We start from the raw sequence: 15,835 nt of genomic DNA, 5'->3' as shown, positions 1-15,835 counted from the left end.
ACCTCAAACATAGCTAATCATGTAGAAATTGTAGGAGCCCTCACTAAAAAAGACATGAACAAGAAGAAGGAGCACAATGAAGCGATGTTATAAATTTCTTTAGCACTAAGCTATGCCGAGTATGATGACATCAAAGAATGTGGTACTGCACATCAAATGTGGAAAACATTATCAAACATCTATGAAGGAGATGAATATCAAGAGAACCAAAAGAGAGGGCCTAAGAGGAAAGTTTGATGACATGAAAATGGAAGAAGGAGAGAATACTGCTCAATATAGTGCAAGGATGAAAGAAGTGGTAAGTGCCATAAGAAGCCTAGAAGGATAGTTATCAAAAGAAATAGTATGTAAAAAATACTTGAGAACTTTTCTTCCTATCTATGGTATAAGAGTATTAGCCATCCAAGAGCTAAGGTGTGTACCAGGAAACACGTTGTTGTTTGAAGGAATAAATGGAACGCTCACTACCTTTGAGCTATCCAACTTTGAAAACTACAAGCCAAAAAACTTTGAATCTGCATTCAAAACCAAGATGACAATAAAAGACAACGAGGAGGTGCAAACAAAGAAAAATAGTGGAAAATGAAAGTATGTATCTAGTGATAGCAGCACTGATGAAGATGATGTAGACCAATTGGAGGCATTACTAGCAAGAAGATTTCATAGAGGAAGAGGCAAATTCAAAGGTAAGCTGCCAATCATTTGTTTCAATTGTAATGAAGTTGGTCACATTGTAGCTAGATGCACACAAAAGAAAAATTACAAGGATGAGGGAAACCTCAAGAACAAGAAAGAGGACAACAAGGACTACAAAGGTAAAGGAAAAAGATGCTACATTGTTGAAGAAGACTCTGACGAGAATGATGATGAAGTAGTCTATGTGGCTATGAAAGATGAATCAAATGAAGATGAAGCAACTGCCCTAGTAACCTACATGAACAAGAATAAAAAATGGATCATAGTCAATGGATTCTCTCATCACATGACTAAAGATAAAAGTAGGTTCATTACCTTTATTCAATATGAAGGAAATAGTGTTAGATTTGGTAACAATGGACAATGTCAGATCAAAGGGAAAGGTAGTATCAAGCTTACTAAAAAGATATCATGTGATAATGCATACTATGTTGAAGGCCTAAATTATAACTTGTTAAGTGTCTCACAGTTAGGCAACATAGGATGTAAGGTTGAATTTGAAAATGGAGTTGCCAAGATCTATGATTCTCAAGGAAGTCTAATAGGAAAAGGTGACTAGACTAGGAGTAATTTGTTCTACCTAGACATGGAAGATGCTTCTTATCTCATTGTTCAAATTGATGATGTATGGTTATGGCACAAGAGGCTATGTCATGTAAATTTTGACAATCTGATAAGCATAAGCAAAATGAAGAAAGTCAGAGGTCTACCAAAGTTGAAGAAGCCTGATAACACTATGTGCAAACAATGCCAACTAGGGAAGATGACCAAGTCAACTTTCAAAAGCAAGGCTTATACTTCTGATGAAGTATTTGAGCTACTTCATATTGACTTGTGTGGTCCAATTGAAGTGCAAAGCTACAAAGGTGATAGATACATAATGCTATTTGTAGATGACTATTCAAGGATGATGAGAGTCATGTTCCTAAAACAAAAATTAGATGTGTTCCAAATTTTCAAATGGTACTTGGATAGAGTTGAGAAAGAGAATGGGAAGAGCCTAAAATGTCTCAGATCTGATAGAGGAGGTGAATTCACATCAAGAGAATTTGAAGAATTCTACAATGAAAGAGGAATCAAAAGGAAAACATCAACACCTAGGACTCCACCTCAAAATGGTATAGCAAAAAGAAGGAATATATGAGTTATTGACTACACTAGGACCTTAATGATGGAGAAACATGTTGCACTCAAGTACTAGAGAGAAGCTATAAGTACTACAGTCTACACACTCAACAGAGTTCAAGTCAAGAAAGGTACAAATGCAACACCTTTTGAATTATGGTATGGACATACTCCTAATATAAAATATTTCAAAATATTTGGATGCAAATGCTATATATATAAAGAGTCTATAAATGGAAAGTTTGATGCAAAGAGTGAGGAAGGCACATTTCTTGGTTATTCTACTAGAAGCAAAGCTTATAAGTGCTTGAATGTTAACACTAACAAAGTAGTAGAAAGCACAAAAGTGAAGTTTGACGAGCTTGTAGAAGTTCAAAGTGTTGAGAACACCAAGAAAGAAAAAGAATACAAGACCTTTGTATACTTTTATGAAGGTATACCTAAGAATGGTGAAATTACAAATCAGAATGACAATCAACAACAAAATCTAGTATTTGCTGAGTTACAAACAACGAATGTCGAGCAACAGACACATTCAGAAGCAAAGCTGTAGAATATAGAGAATGTTCATTTAGATTCTAAGAACTGTCAACATGAAGGAAATGAAGAAATATTTGATGAAAATACACATGAAGATTCAGATTTTGAAAGAGACAACATGCAAACAAGGAAATAACTAGTATTGGTAAAGTATGTAAGAAGACATCATCTTGCAGATTAAATTATTGGAAACAAAGAGGTAGGACCAATGACAAGGAATAGAATAAAAAGTGAGACATGTATGCTCAACAAAATGAAACCAAAAATAGTAAGTGAAGCCATAAAAGATGATGACTGGTACAGTGCTATGAAAGAAGAAATAGAACATATTGAAAAGAACAAGACATGGACCCTAGTCTCAAGAACAGCTAACAAGAATGTAATTGGAACCAAGTGAGTGTTTAGAAACAAGTTAGATGAGAATGGTGAAATCACAAGGAACAAGGTAAGACTAGTCATTAAGAGTATGCACAAGAAGAGGGACTAGACTATGGAGAAACTTCTGCTCCAATTGCTAGAATGGAAGGAGTAAGGACCTTACTAGCATATGTATCCTTCAAAGGATTTAAAGTCTATCAAATGGATGTTAAGTCTACATTTATGAATGGTAAACTTGAAGAGGAAGTCCACATAGAAAAACTAGAAGGATTTGTTGATGAAAATAACAAAAACAAGGTATGAAAATTGCATAAGGCTCTATATGGATTAAAGCAAGCCCCTAGAGCTTGGTATGAGAGACTTCACAAGTATCTAGTGCAAATAGGATTTGAAAGAACTGATGATAACAACAACTTGTACATCAAATCAAAAGAAGGTAAGGATATCTTTGTATTTAAAATCTTTGTGGATGACATAATTTTTGAAGGAAAGGAAGGACTTTGCAAAAGTTTTTCTGACAAAATGAAACATGAATTTGAGATGTCTATGTTTGGAGAAATCAAGTTCTTTGTTAGATTGGAAGTACATCAACTAAAACATGGTATATTCATGACATAGTCAAAGTACATCAAAGAGATACTCAAGATGTTTGGATTGGAAGACTCCAAACCTATCAACACACCAATGGCAATAGGACATAAGCTATCCAAAAATGATGAATTACCTGAAGTTAATCAAATAATGTACATATCCATGATTGGAAAACTACAATATGTTGTACATAGTAGACCAGACATAGCATTAGTAGTTGGAATAATGGCTAGATTCTCTGCTAATCCACAGAAAATCATCTCATGAAAGTAAAAAGGATAATGAGGTATCTCAAAGGAACTAATGATTTTGGCCTATACTACAAAAAGAATGAGAAGTTTAAGCTCAATGCATACATAGATGTAGATTGGGGAGGCAACATTGATGATAGGAAAAGCACAAGTGGAGGAGCATTATTCTTAGGTAAAAGGCTAGTTACTTGGACTAGCAAGAAACAAACATGCACATCTCAGTCCACTACAGAAGCATAATATTTGGTAGGAGCAATCAATTACACAAACATTGTGTGGCTCCAACATCTATTGAAATGAATGAAGGAAGAGGTAACCAAACCTGTGATACTATATTGTGATAATACAAGTGCTATAAACATATCCAAGAATCTAGTTGCAATCAAGTATCACTATATCAGAGAATTGATGGAAGACAAACAAGTGAAGATAGAGTACATTGACACAAAGGAACAAATTGCAGATATCTTCACCAAACCATTACCCAAGGATACTTATGAATATCTTAGAGGCAAGTTGGGGGTAATGCCCCTAACTCAAGCAATCTAAAGCAACAAAGAAGTTACCCTATATCAATATGAGTAGATCATTGAAATATCAGAAGAATGATGTAGAGGATGACAACAAGAATAGAAATTCTAGATCAGTCACAAGCATGGTGACAAAAGAAAAAGACATAAGATACAAAGCTTACACCAAGCATGTTAAAGATGCTACACCTTTGGCATTTATGTCAAAGAGGGAGATTTGTGAGAAACTGATCAATAAAAGGTAAGAGGGAGATGTATGAGAATGTATGAGATTAATAGTAGACCAAATAAAGAGAGATGAAAGAGAGAGATTCAGAAGAGATAAGAAACTAATCAGAAAGAAACTATGAAGGATCAGGAATACAGAGTAAGGATGCAGTAGTCAAGAGGGAGAAGCAGAACAAAGGATTTAGTTTGTATTAGCAAAAGAGGGAGACATGATACAGAAAGGAAGATATGTAATGACAACAAGTTTTCTATTTGGTATATAATTTTGGTGGTAACTAAGTTGATCAATTGATCAGTTTGGTTTGCCATCAATGCCAAAGAGGGAGATTGTTGGAAATGATTGAAAAGATCTTTGAATGAAAAGTGATGGAATTGGTAAAGAATTCTTTCAATCATTGTTTTGTCATTGATGTCAAACTTGCTAACTACAGGAATGACAATTGGTTAAGTGATCCAAAAAAGTATATATGCTGAGTAACAGAGATGTTCATATGCTGAGCTATATATAATTCAACATGTGCAAAGTAACTCAAGATCCAATAGGAGCTGAGTACTACAGAGTAAATAGAAGCCAAGTGATTTAAGAAAATAGTAGAAGTCGAGTAATACAGGAAAGATTCAAGTGCTGACTAAAGTAGAAACTACAGAGGATGCCAAGAAATCTAGAACTAGATAGTGCTAAGCATCAGTAAATAGTAGTAGAAATCGAGTAACCCAATTAATGTCAAGCATCAGTAAACTAATGATGCCAAGTTCCTACATTATTTTTTATCTCAAAAGAATAGTCAGATTAGTGATGATAAGTTTGTTACATTGAATTTTGTGAATCAGTTGGATGATAAGGATGATGAGTAGATGTCACAAAAATTTATGTAAACCATACAAATCAATTCAAAGTGAAGATTGATGGATTTTCTAGAAGAAATAGTTTGGAGGGAAAAAAATTTCAAAAATCAATTCAAATTGATAAGCGAGAAGACTTGAGTGGAAAATGAAGAAAAAAACTTCTTTATAAGGAGTTACAGGTTAGAGATCAAGGAAGAGAGAGTGAGTTGGTCATAAGTGTGATCGTGTGAAGAAGCCAAGAGAAGGATAGTGTGAAGTGTTAAGAAGAGGACATAGTGAGGAGTAAGCATAGAGCATCAAGACTCTGAGTTGATTAAATGACCATAGAGTGCATTGGCATAATGAGCAAAAGAAATCAAGGAGATAGATCTTGAAGGGTGGACGAGCTATCAGCACTACAAGGAAGAAAAGCCAAGCAAAGGAAATAACTAAAGAGTGATATAAAATCTACAAGGTTAGAGTTGCAATCTTTATTAGGTCAAAACCTTTCTAATCCTTTCTTACCATTGTATTAGACATTGAAATCCTACATTGATAGGTTAGCTTAATAGCTAGGCAGATAAGCCTCAAGAAAAGGATAGAAGATCCCTAGGAGAAGGATAAGAGATCCTCAAGAGAAGGATAGGAGATCCTTAGAGAGGGATAAAATATTCTTTTGAGAAGGTGACTGTAAATCCCATATAGTTGGGTGGGCCTAACAGCTCTATGTAAATCCTTTAATAGGGTGGCATTCTAAGTTGAATGTTCTTAAGTCCTCTAATAGGGTGCACTCCTAATAGGGTGTATAAATCCTTTAACAAGGTCACATTTGACAATGTGTAAAGCCTTTAACAGGGAAAACCATCAGAAGTGGTTGAAATCAATTGCACAGTAATTTTTTAGGTGTCATCCTCACCCTAGTTTTACCTTCTTATTCTTGGAGTGTGTCTGGGTCACCAAAATCCTTTGTGTTATGAGGTGATGCATGTTTACTTTTCATGATTGTTTAATTTTTAATTGCATGCATGATAATTTCAATTATATGCCATAAGGATTTGACAAGAAAGTAAAAAGGCTAGTACTTCTGATTCACCCCGATTTTATTAAAAAATTTGTATTGGACATTATTGGACCTTGAATAACTGATTCACCCCCCCTCTTAGTTATTCTAAAAGAATTATAACATCCATCCATGAGGGTTTGATGGTTCTAAATTTTGATCTTTATAATCTAAAATAATAGGTAATTCTATCTCTAAGAATTTTGTTAATGAAAAGGACATGGATGTGTTGAATAAGTCTAAAGGTGAGGATTTTTAAGACATAAAAATTGGGGAGGAGTTAGAGCTTGAGGGGTTGAATAAAGTGATAGCTAAGAAGGAAGATTCTTTGGCCTCTCCTTTAGATAAGAAGAAATTCCCCAAATTTTGGAAAAATGTTCAAAGAAGAAAAATATTGAGATGGAGGAGGTTTTTGAAGATAACAATGATGCCAATAAATAGGAGATGTATATTGACATGGAGGATTTGGTTTCCTCTTTAAAGAAGAAGGTTTGTAAAAATGAGAGAGCCAAAATACTTGAAGTGGTCATTCATATTTAGCCTTCACCCTCACCTTTTTATGCCATATAAGATCAAATGGAGAATAATATTTTTAATGATAATGGAAAAGATGATACCTTACATCACATTGATGATCTAGGAGTGTCTAACGACATCTTCTCCTTTTAACCCTATAGTCCCTAGGTAGAAATTTCTAGTTCGCTTAGGGTTTTGTTGTTTTGGGGGTTAATCTCACTTCTTATATGTGGATCTTGAGATGTTAGTTATTAGAAATTATAGTCAATAGTAGGGGATTAATATTCTCAAAGTAGTCAAAGAGGATTTGGTTGATTTTTTGGAAATCTAAAGTGACATTTCCATTAAGTTAAGAGGAGATGAAGCTCAAAAAATATTCCACATAAATTAAATTAAATTTATTAGAGTCCTTGTTAGTAGGGAAAAACTATGAAAGTGATTGGTTTGGATGATTCTGATAAGGATGGAGAGGATAATGTTGAGTTGGGAGGTTTTATCCCGAGCAGTTGGAGGAGAATTATTCATTCTAGAGAGTATGAATAAGAATTTGGAAGAGGCTCACAAGAATATTAGTGCTTGAAGAGTTCCAAGATCCGTAAGGTTGAACACCTCAAGATCCTAGTCATCAAGATGAAGAACACTAGAAATGAAAAAAGGTTAGTATCAAATTGCATGAAGATAAATATATCCTAGGTGATTCCATGTTTGTTCCTAGTAAGAGAAATTGTGAGGTAACTCTTAAGGGCCAAAAAAATAACAAAATAATTATGGTGATGAAGAGAGTTACTGATAATGTGGAGAAAATTGAGCTCAAACCTACTAAGTTTATTAAGATTCTAATCTAGTATTTGTTTTAGGTCCATGTCCCTCTTTTCTTTCTTTTTAGTTCATTCTCTTTTCTTATCCATTAGTTTGGGTTTATCTTCTTTCTATCTTTTGTCTATTCTTCTACAAAATTTTTTGTCTTGTTCTGTCTATGTTGCGATTTACTGGCATATCTATTGTAATTTTATTTTTAAGGTTTTTAAGCCTCCTTCAAAGCCAACTTTCCATAGTAAAAGATATATCTAAACATAAGTATTAAAATATATATGAACTTCATACATATTCCATACATAAAGTGATGAAAATATAAGGACTCAATGATTCATGAATCTTATTTGAATATGAACTTCTCAAACTAGAACAATGCTAGAATTATATCAATTGATACAAATGGGAAAAATGAATGAATGCTCATTATTTATGTTACTTATAACTAATGGATTAAAATTTAAAATTAAACACATTGTTTAACCTGAGCCAGTTAGGATGATGACCTCAATTGTATGTCTAAATCATTCGTGAAACTATAAACCTTGGCCAATATAGTACCATATTCAACTAGTGTCAGTAATTTCCTTTAGTATAGATATATTTCCTATTCAAGGATCATATTATTTAGTTGTAATATAGTGTGTAGCTGAATAGAATTCAGTAGGAATAAATAACTAAGCTCAAATGGTTTCACATAGCATTGTGGTTACACCATAGTGAAGTACACACCAATTTGTGAAGTATATATTTTTATTTTGCAAAGCATTTTTATATTATGTGTATAATAGTTTCACAAAAAGGAACAAGTTTCTTGATTTATTGATCACTCTAACAATTTTTAAGTTACTTTCCCACCTATTAGAGTTTTTAAATCATTTCTTCAATAGTATATGAGGTGGGATCCTCCCACTTGGATATAGGTCATCCATATTTATTTTAGTTTTGAACACTTGATAAATGTAGGTGGATTCTCTAGATTCTACTAGTTGTGTTGATATTCCCTATCCACCTTTCCCTAGCCATGCACTCCAATAGATGAATTAGCCTTTCTAGATCCATCTCCTTCAAAGGTTTATTTTTGAATCTTAGTCTCTTCTATAAGAAAATTATAGAATGAGGTTGTTTTAGGTTTTAATTTAAACATCAAGTCAGTGGAGCTACCAAAGGTTGTCTTGGGGGTTGAAGGCCTAGAAATATTCCTACTAGATTCCCTAGCTAAGAGTATCACCTCCTCATTCAATCTCTTCTTAGTGATATGGTTTCTATGGTTTAGGCCCTCGATTGAGATGGTCAAAAAATGGTGCAACTATTGGATTTTTCTCTTTGTGTTCATGTTAGAGAGGAATGTCAACTTGGTGTTGTCAAGTTCTTGGAGTTATGCAAAACATGACCTATTGTTGGCTCATTGTAAACTAAGGGCAGTGTCATAGTGCCTACATTCGCCAAGAAGGATTTTTATCTTTATGCTTATGTTGATGTCAACTTGGTGTTGTCAAGTTATTATAGTTATGGAAAACATGGCCTATTGTTGGCTCATTAGAAACTAAGGTTTGACCCTGTACCTAAGCTTCTTCATAGATCCCCTATCTAGGTGCATCTTGTTTGGCTTCCTCTTGAATTATTGGATGAAAGAGTCCTTAAAGGGATTGGTAACTCATTGAGTCATTTCATCACCCTTGATGTTGTCAGTAAATCAAATTATAGTTTAGTTGTTTTTAGGATATTTGTTAATTTGTCCTTTAACCAACCTTTATCCACATCCATCATCCTCAACTCCAAGTGGAGAAATAAGTTCAAAGCATTGGTTTATGAGAATTCCAACCCCTTTTTCCAATGATGTTCAAATTATGGTCACCTAGACCAAAATAGTAATACATCACTTTAGAAAAATAATGTGAAGGTTTCTTTCCCTAGTTTTTTTTTGTTAGTGGTAACAAGGTGGTATTTACATCTACTATAGCCCTTGTCATGGTTTTGCAAGAGATAAAGGTTATTTTGATGGGTACAAAGGGCCATCCCTTCATTAAGGAGATTAATGATATACTATTAACCCAAAAGGTTTCTACCTTGTATGGCTTAGGGGACACTATGTTGGAGGAAGGGGATATTATTGACCAAATTATAAAAGAGTTTCTTGACATAAATGTGAAAGAAGGGGAAGATTTTTCAAAACTAGTTATATGGGGAATGAATGAACCTATCAAAAAAATATTGAGGGTTTAATCTTGAGGTCTCATACTCTTTTTTGGTGGGGATAATTAGGTAGTAATAACCATGTGTCTATCTCATAGGAGGCAAAAAATGAAGATATAAATGGAGGGTGGGAAGAATAAAAAAGAAGGACATATTGGAATCTAAACATGGCTTTTGGTAGTGAGGTGAAGGTGGAAAGATTGAATGGTAGAATAGCTAGAAAAAGCGTAGAGAGATTAAGATTGCTAATCGAAGATAATCAACCTTGGAAAGATCTCAAAGGTGAAGGAATAAATGAAGGTACTTTCCTAGAATATAAGGGATTTGAACATCCCCCAAAAATATTTTTTATTTAAAAAATTGATCTTATGCAACAAAAGGAATATCCTTCTACTTCAAGATGTCAAAATAAAGTATGATAATTTTTCTCATATTGTGGATAGTTACCAAGTGCTAGATTCTATTATGTGGAATTTAATGGGGATTTTGGATGCATAGCTACCTTTGAGATCCAAGTATGGTTTTAGAAAAAATTATTTATTTTTTGCATAATTATCTAGGTATCATGTTTAAATATCAGGATCTCTCCTAGCTTCTCCTCAAGATATACACTCTACACTCATAGGCTAGGAATGTGGTGGTTTTGGGGAATATGATTGAATTTTTGACCATTAGTGCCAATATGAAGGCTCTTTGTATGGGAGACTTAAATACCCTTAAATACCCAACTCTATCCTTCTAAAAAGGTGGGAGGACCAGTGGAATTTAATGATAGTATACTAGATTTGGCTAATTTCATTACCAGGGATGAGCTGATGTATCTTGATGTCCTAGGTTGATGTTAACTTGGTCTAAGAAATGGAAGTACCATGACCTTATCTAGGTTAAAATGGATATATTTCTATTTTCTGTGGGTTAGGACATCTCCTCCTACTCAACCCTTCATTCTTCCCCTATGCAACCTCAAACCACTCCCCTATTATTTGAGACTAGAAGGAGAACCCTTGGAAAGGTTTGCACCCTTATTGTTATGAGAATATGTGACATTCCCACCTAGAATTCAATGATAAGGTTTGTGCGTGATGGGGTATCAAGGTGGAAGGAATGACTATGCTCCAATTAGTGAAGAGATTGGACAATATTGAAAGGGAAGTCAGTAAATGGAGAAAATATTCCTTTGGGAATATATTCATATAAAAGGAGTTCATTGAAGGAAATCTAAAATTTTATTAGGTGAGTATGAAAACTAGGGCTACAACGATTGATGATCATCTAGGGGAGGAAACTTGGATGAAAAAATAGAAGGATAATATTATTAGGGAGGTGATTTTTTGGAAGCAATGCTCTAGAGTCTAGTGGTTGATGGAGCGAGATAGGAAAACATCCTTCTTCCACATGTTTCCATTCTCTCATCAAAATAGGAACACTACAAAACCCTTGATGAATGGTCATAATATCACCCTATCTAAACCAGAGGATCTAGGGGGATACACAACCGACTTCTTTGAATATACTTTGGCTAACCAAAATGTAAGCATTGATTTGGAGGTTAGGGATCATCTCATTATCTCCATCTTGACTATGTTGAATAATAATGACAATGAGTAGATCATTTGACTAATCAATAAGGAAGAGGTCAAGCAGGCAATATTCTCTATGAAGGCTTATAAGGCTTCCTAACCTAATGGTTTCTCCCTTGTGCTCTTCTGATTCTTGTTGGATCTTATCAATTGTGATATCATCAAAGCTATAAAGGATTTTGATAGAACTAGTAAATTCCTAAAAATCCTTAACAATACATTTATTTTTCTAGTATGTAAAATCTAGGAGCCAAAGTACCTTCATGACTTTAGACCCATCAACTTGTGTAACATAGTGTGTAAAGTCTTCTCTAAGGTTCTCACAAATTGTATATAGCCTTCATTGGATAAGGTAATAAGCCCCTTCCAAAAGGGTTAATGTTAGGTCTTCAAATATTAGATTCAACTATCTCAAATCATGAGATAATACATTCTATGGATAAAAGAAAAAAGGCTTAAGATAGATGTCAAGCTAGCTATTAGCAAAGCATATAATCATGTTAACTAGGATTTCTCGCTTGTTCTTATGTCTAGGATTAATTTTAGTAGGCATTTTAATGAGATGATTCAAATGAGGATTGGGTTGATCCAATTTTATATTACTATTAATGATACACCTTGGGGCTTTTTCACTTCTGGGTGAGGTCTTTGCTAGGGTGACCCCCTCTCACCATGCCTCTTTATTATGGCATTAAAATATTTTGGTAAGAAATTTTATTTCCAAAATAGAGGATGAAACCATATAGGGGATTAAACTTGCCACATCCTTACCTTTGGAGGTCATCTAATATTTGTTTTTGATACTTTTATATTTGGGATCTCTTGTATTATTGAGGCTAGGAATTTGAGGAATCTCTTAGATCAATTTTCTTATTATTCTGGGTACCATATAAATTTTAATAAAAGGAAATGTTACTTCTTCAATACAAAGGCCTCCTTAAAACACTGTGTTACTAATATTTTGGGCTTCAATGAGGCTTCCCTCCTAGATACCTTCTTGGGGATCCCTCTCATGTTGCTAGAGATAAGTCAATAAATTTGGAATTCTTTTCTAGAAAGGCTTTAGAGGAAGTTTATGTTGTGGGTAGGGAATTTTTTTAGCAATGCAAGTAAACTCTAACTTATTTTTTCTTCTCTTCAAGGAATCCCTATCTTCCTCCTTTGCATTTTCAAAATCTATTATTCTATGGCCTTGGTCCTATAGAAGGTACAAAGAAACTTCCTTTGGAAGCATTTAGAAGAGAAATCAGGGACCAATCTTGTCAACAAGGATACTATCTATGAATGTAAAGCCTTGGTTGGTTTGGGAGTTAGAAAAGTGGGGCATCTCAACAAAGCACTTTTAACCAAAATTGGTTGGAGTTTGGGTAAATTTTTTTGAGGTTGGTAGTGGATTATGAAATCTAAGTACTTTAGTGACTCATCCTTCATCTCCCATATATTTGACACATACCTTTCTTATTGCTCTAGGATTTGGAATAATGTGATCATAAATATCACCTCTCTTCAATAAGTTCTAAGATGGTTGGTTACTAAGGGTGAAAAAATTAGACTTTTGGAGGATAATTGGATGGGGGGTAAGCCTCCTATATTTAGAAAAAAGTTCCATACCATGCATGAGAAAGTTAACTTTGATAAATTAAACTATGACTATATCACCTTTTCCTATAAATGAAAACACGTTAAGTACAACTAGAGGGGGCCTCCCTAGGACCTGATACTATTCAAGGAGTTATAGGAACTTTTTAACCTCTTTATAGTCCCTACCATGCCTTCTCAAGATAGAATCATTTGTGATTAAATCTCATTCCATGATTTATCAATCCAGTTCTCTTATCTTTCTTGGGTAAATACAAAGGTTCCTAGCCTCTATTTTGATAAGGTATGGATCAAAAACTCACTCCCAAAATTAACTTCTTCTAGTGGGCCATGCTTCATGAGAGAATAATAATTATTAATAATTTAAGAAAGAGAGAATTCTAATTCCTTAGTAGATGTGTTCTCTATAAAAAGGTAGAGGAATAAATCTGCTATCTATTTTTCTCCTATCTATTTATGTCACAAATTTGGGCATCCTTGTTGAACAATTTTAACTTCTCTTAGGTCTTTAGGAATAACATTCATCAATTTATTATTGACTAGTCAACCCTATGTACTCACCCACCCACCTAGCTTCTCTAGAAATTGATAGCCCACGTAACTTCTATGGACATTGATATCCCTACATGTCTACTAGAAGTTTGGAAGGAGAGGAATAATAGGATCTTTGGATATATAGATTATTATTGAAGGGATTATGAACATGTCTATCAAGATTTTATGCTAGAACCTTGGAAGAAGCCAAAAATATCTCATCCCTTGGGATTGTTAGGTGGAAATGGAATAAAATATCCTTGAGGATGCTAATTAATTTAATAACTTGATAATATTAACCTTTGCAAACATATATTGGCATCCCCCCTTAGTGGTTGACTCAAGCTAAATTTTAATGGCGTAGAAAGGGGTAGTACAACTATGGGAGGGGGGATTTTTAGAGGTGGGGTAAAGCTTATTTTGGCCTATTCTAGTAACTTTGGCACCAACTCCTCTAATATGGAAGAAGTGTTGGCCCATTTTAGGTGCCTTTGAATTCATGGCCTCTTTGGGAAAATAGAGGATTTTGGTGGAGAGAGACTCTAAATTTGTTATTGAAATTGTCAATCATAGTCAATTACTAGTTGAGTGATGAAAAGTGTGCTAAAAGACATGTGGTATCTCCTTGAAAGAATGGAGGAAACTATAATCCAACACATGTACCAGAAGAGTAGTAGGGTGGTAGAGAAATTAGCAAGTTTGGGAATGGAGCTAACTTGATTGTAGCATTGGAGACAAGTGACAAATCTCTCTATCAAAATTCAAACTCTAATTGAGAGTGAAGTTACACATGACCACACAAATGATGATGAGGCTTGAATTGGTTTCCATATGGCCTATTAGTTATTCTTGAATCTAGACTATGGGTGATGATATCGATAAGAGTGATATAATGTCTAATATTATTATCTTGTTTGGAGTTTACTACATAATTATGAAGTACCATATGAATTTTGGCAATATTTGGGGCTACACCATCAAGTATGATTAGAGATGGTGCATAAGTGATCACTTGAAAATCCCTCTTTGTGATTATTTTTGTAATTCCTAAGACTAGTCTATTCATGGAAGGGTTCATTTGGTTAACTAATCTCATGTATCAGAGTACTATTATCATGTGATTCTCGATTGCTCAAGTCAAAATAATAATTTTGCTAAAAGAATTTTCTAGAAAAACTTTTTTTTTTCCTTCCAATAGAAAAAGTAATTTTAACAAAAAAACATCTCTGCAAGTCCAAATTTCCCCTTTTTTTATGATTATCTTAAGGCTTTCATGCTAGCATAAACTAAGGAGCCTAGTTTACTAGTTGGCATGGTTCGTGGGAAGCATAGAGTTGAGCCACAATAGGTAGACGATGAATGGTGTAAGAATCTCTATGCATGGATTGCCATTACTGAGGGCGGGCTCCCACATTTCATGGAGGCAATGGAAGGATATGACAATATGTTTTCTATAAAGTTGGTGATTACCTAGAAGGGTTGTAAAGTTACTATTAATGCATTCATAGACCAACTATCTAGTATATCTTTGGAGGGTAAAAAATGGAAATGTGTTAACAAGGTTGTAGATGAAACAAGTATGAAATGATTTTTCAGGGACAATGAGGAGCCACTTTGATTAAAGGAGGCTTTAATAAAAAATTCTTTTTGGGGCCATGAAATGATATTTTATACCTTATCATAAAGTATCTTACCCTAGAGGATCATTTCAAGGTAAGCTATTACTACTAGTTCACTTTGCTAAAACATTTCTACTACCATAAGGAGATTTCCTTTCCATTCTTCTTTCTTCATGATCTTGAAGCATTAGTAGTGCATGTTATAAAATGTAGAGAGGAATAAAAAGTTATATTATCCTCCACTAGGGTCTTATCTTTTGCATGTACATCTTTTCCTAGGCTATGTGACCCCTTGCAATATTGCTATGTTTTAGCCCTTGGTTCCTAGCACATCCTCTATTGCTACTCCAACTATTGGTATCTCTAAGGTTATTGTTATCTATTAGTGTCAACCACTTAGTCATTTGAAAGGAAAATTTAGATGGCCATCACTATGACCAAGCTACTTTATATAGGCTAAGTCATGTACATAAGCAAGTATGTGTTGAGATCTATAGGAGCCAAGTAAGTTTTTCGTCACAGAGTATTTTTTATATGAGTTGAGCTCATTAGTGATTGAGCTAATTCCAAGTATATGAATACCAATTTATATAGAGTGTCTTGAGAATAGCACTTACCAAGAATTAGAAGGGTAATACAGACTAAGAAACAATAATACTAACCATTGAGAAATAGTAATAATTGAGCAAAGAAGAGTTTACATAAAAGTTAGGAATGCAATATAGTTTGAAGAAAAATGATTATCAAGCTAACT

The sequence above is a fragment of the Cupressus sempervirens genome, chromosome 9 (assembly GCF_028749045.1).
Source record: "Cupressus sempervirens isolate cs-2001-9-10 chromosome 9, ASM2874904v1, whole genome shotgun sequence".
In the NCBI taxonomy this organism is placed as follows: Eukaryota; Viridiplantae; Streptophyta; class Pinopsida; order Cupressales; family Cupressaceae; genus Cupressus; species Cupressus sempervirens.
The sequence above is the reverse complement of the archived record's forward strand: the minus strand, read 5'-3'. Positions refer to the sequence as shown.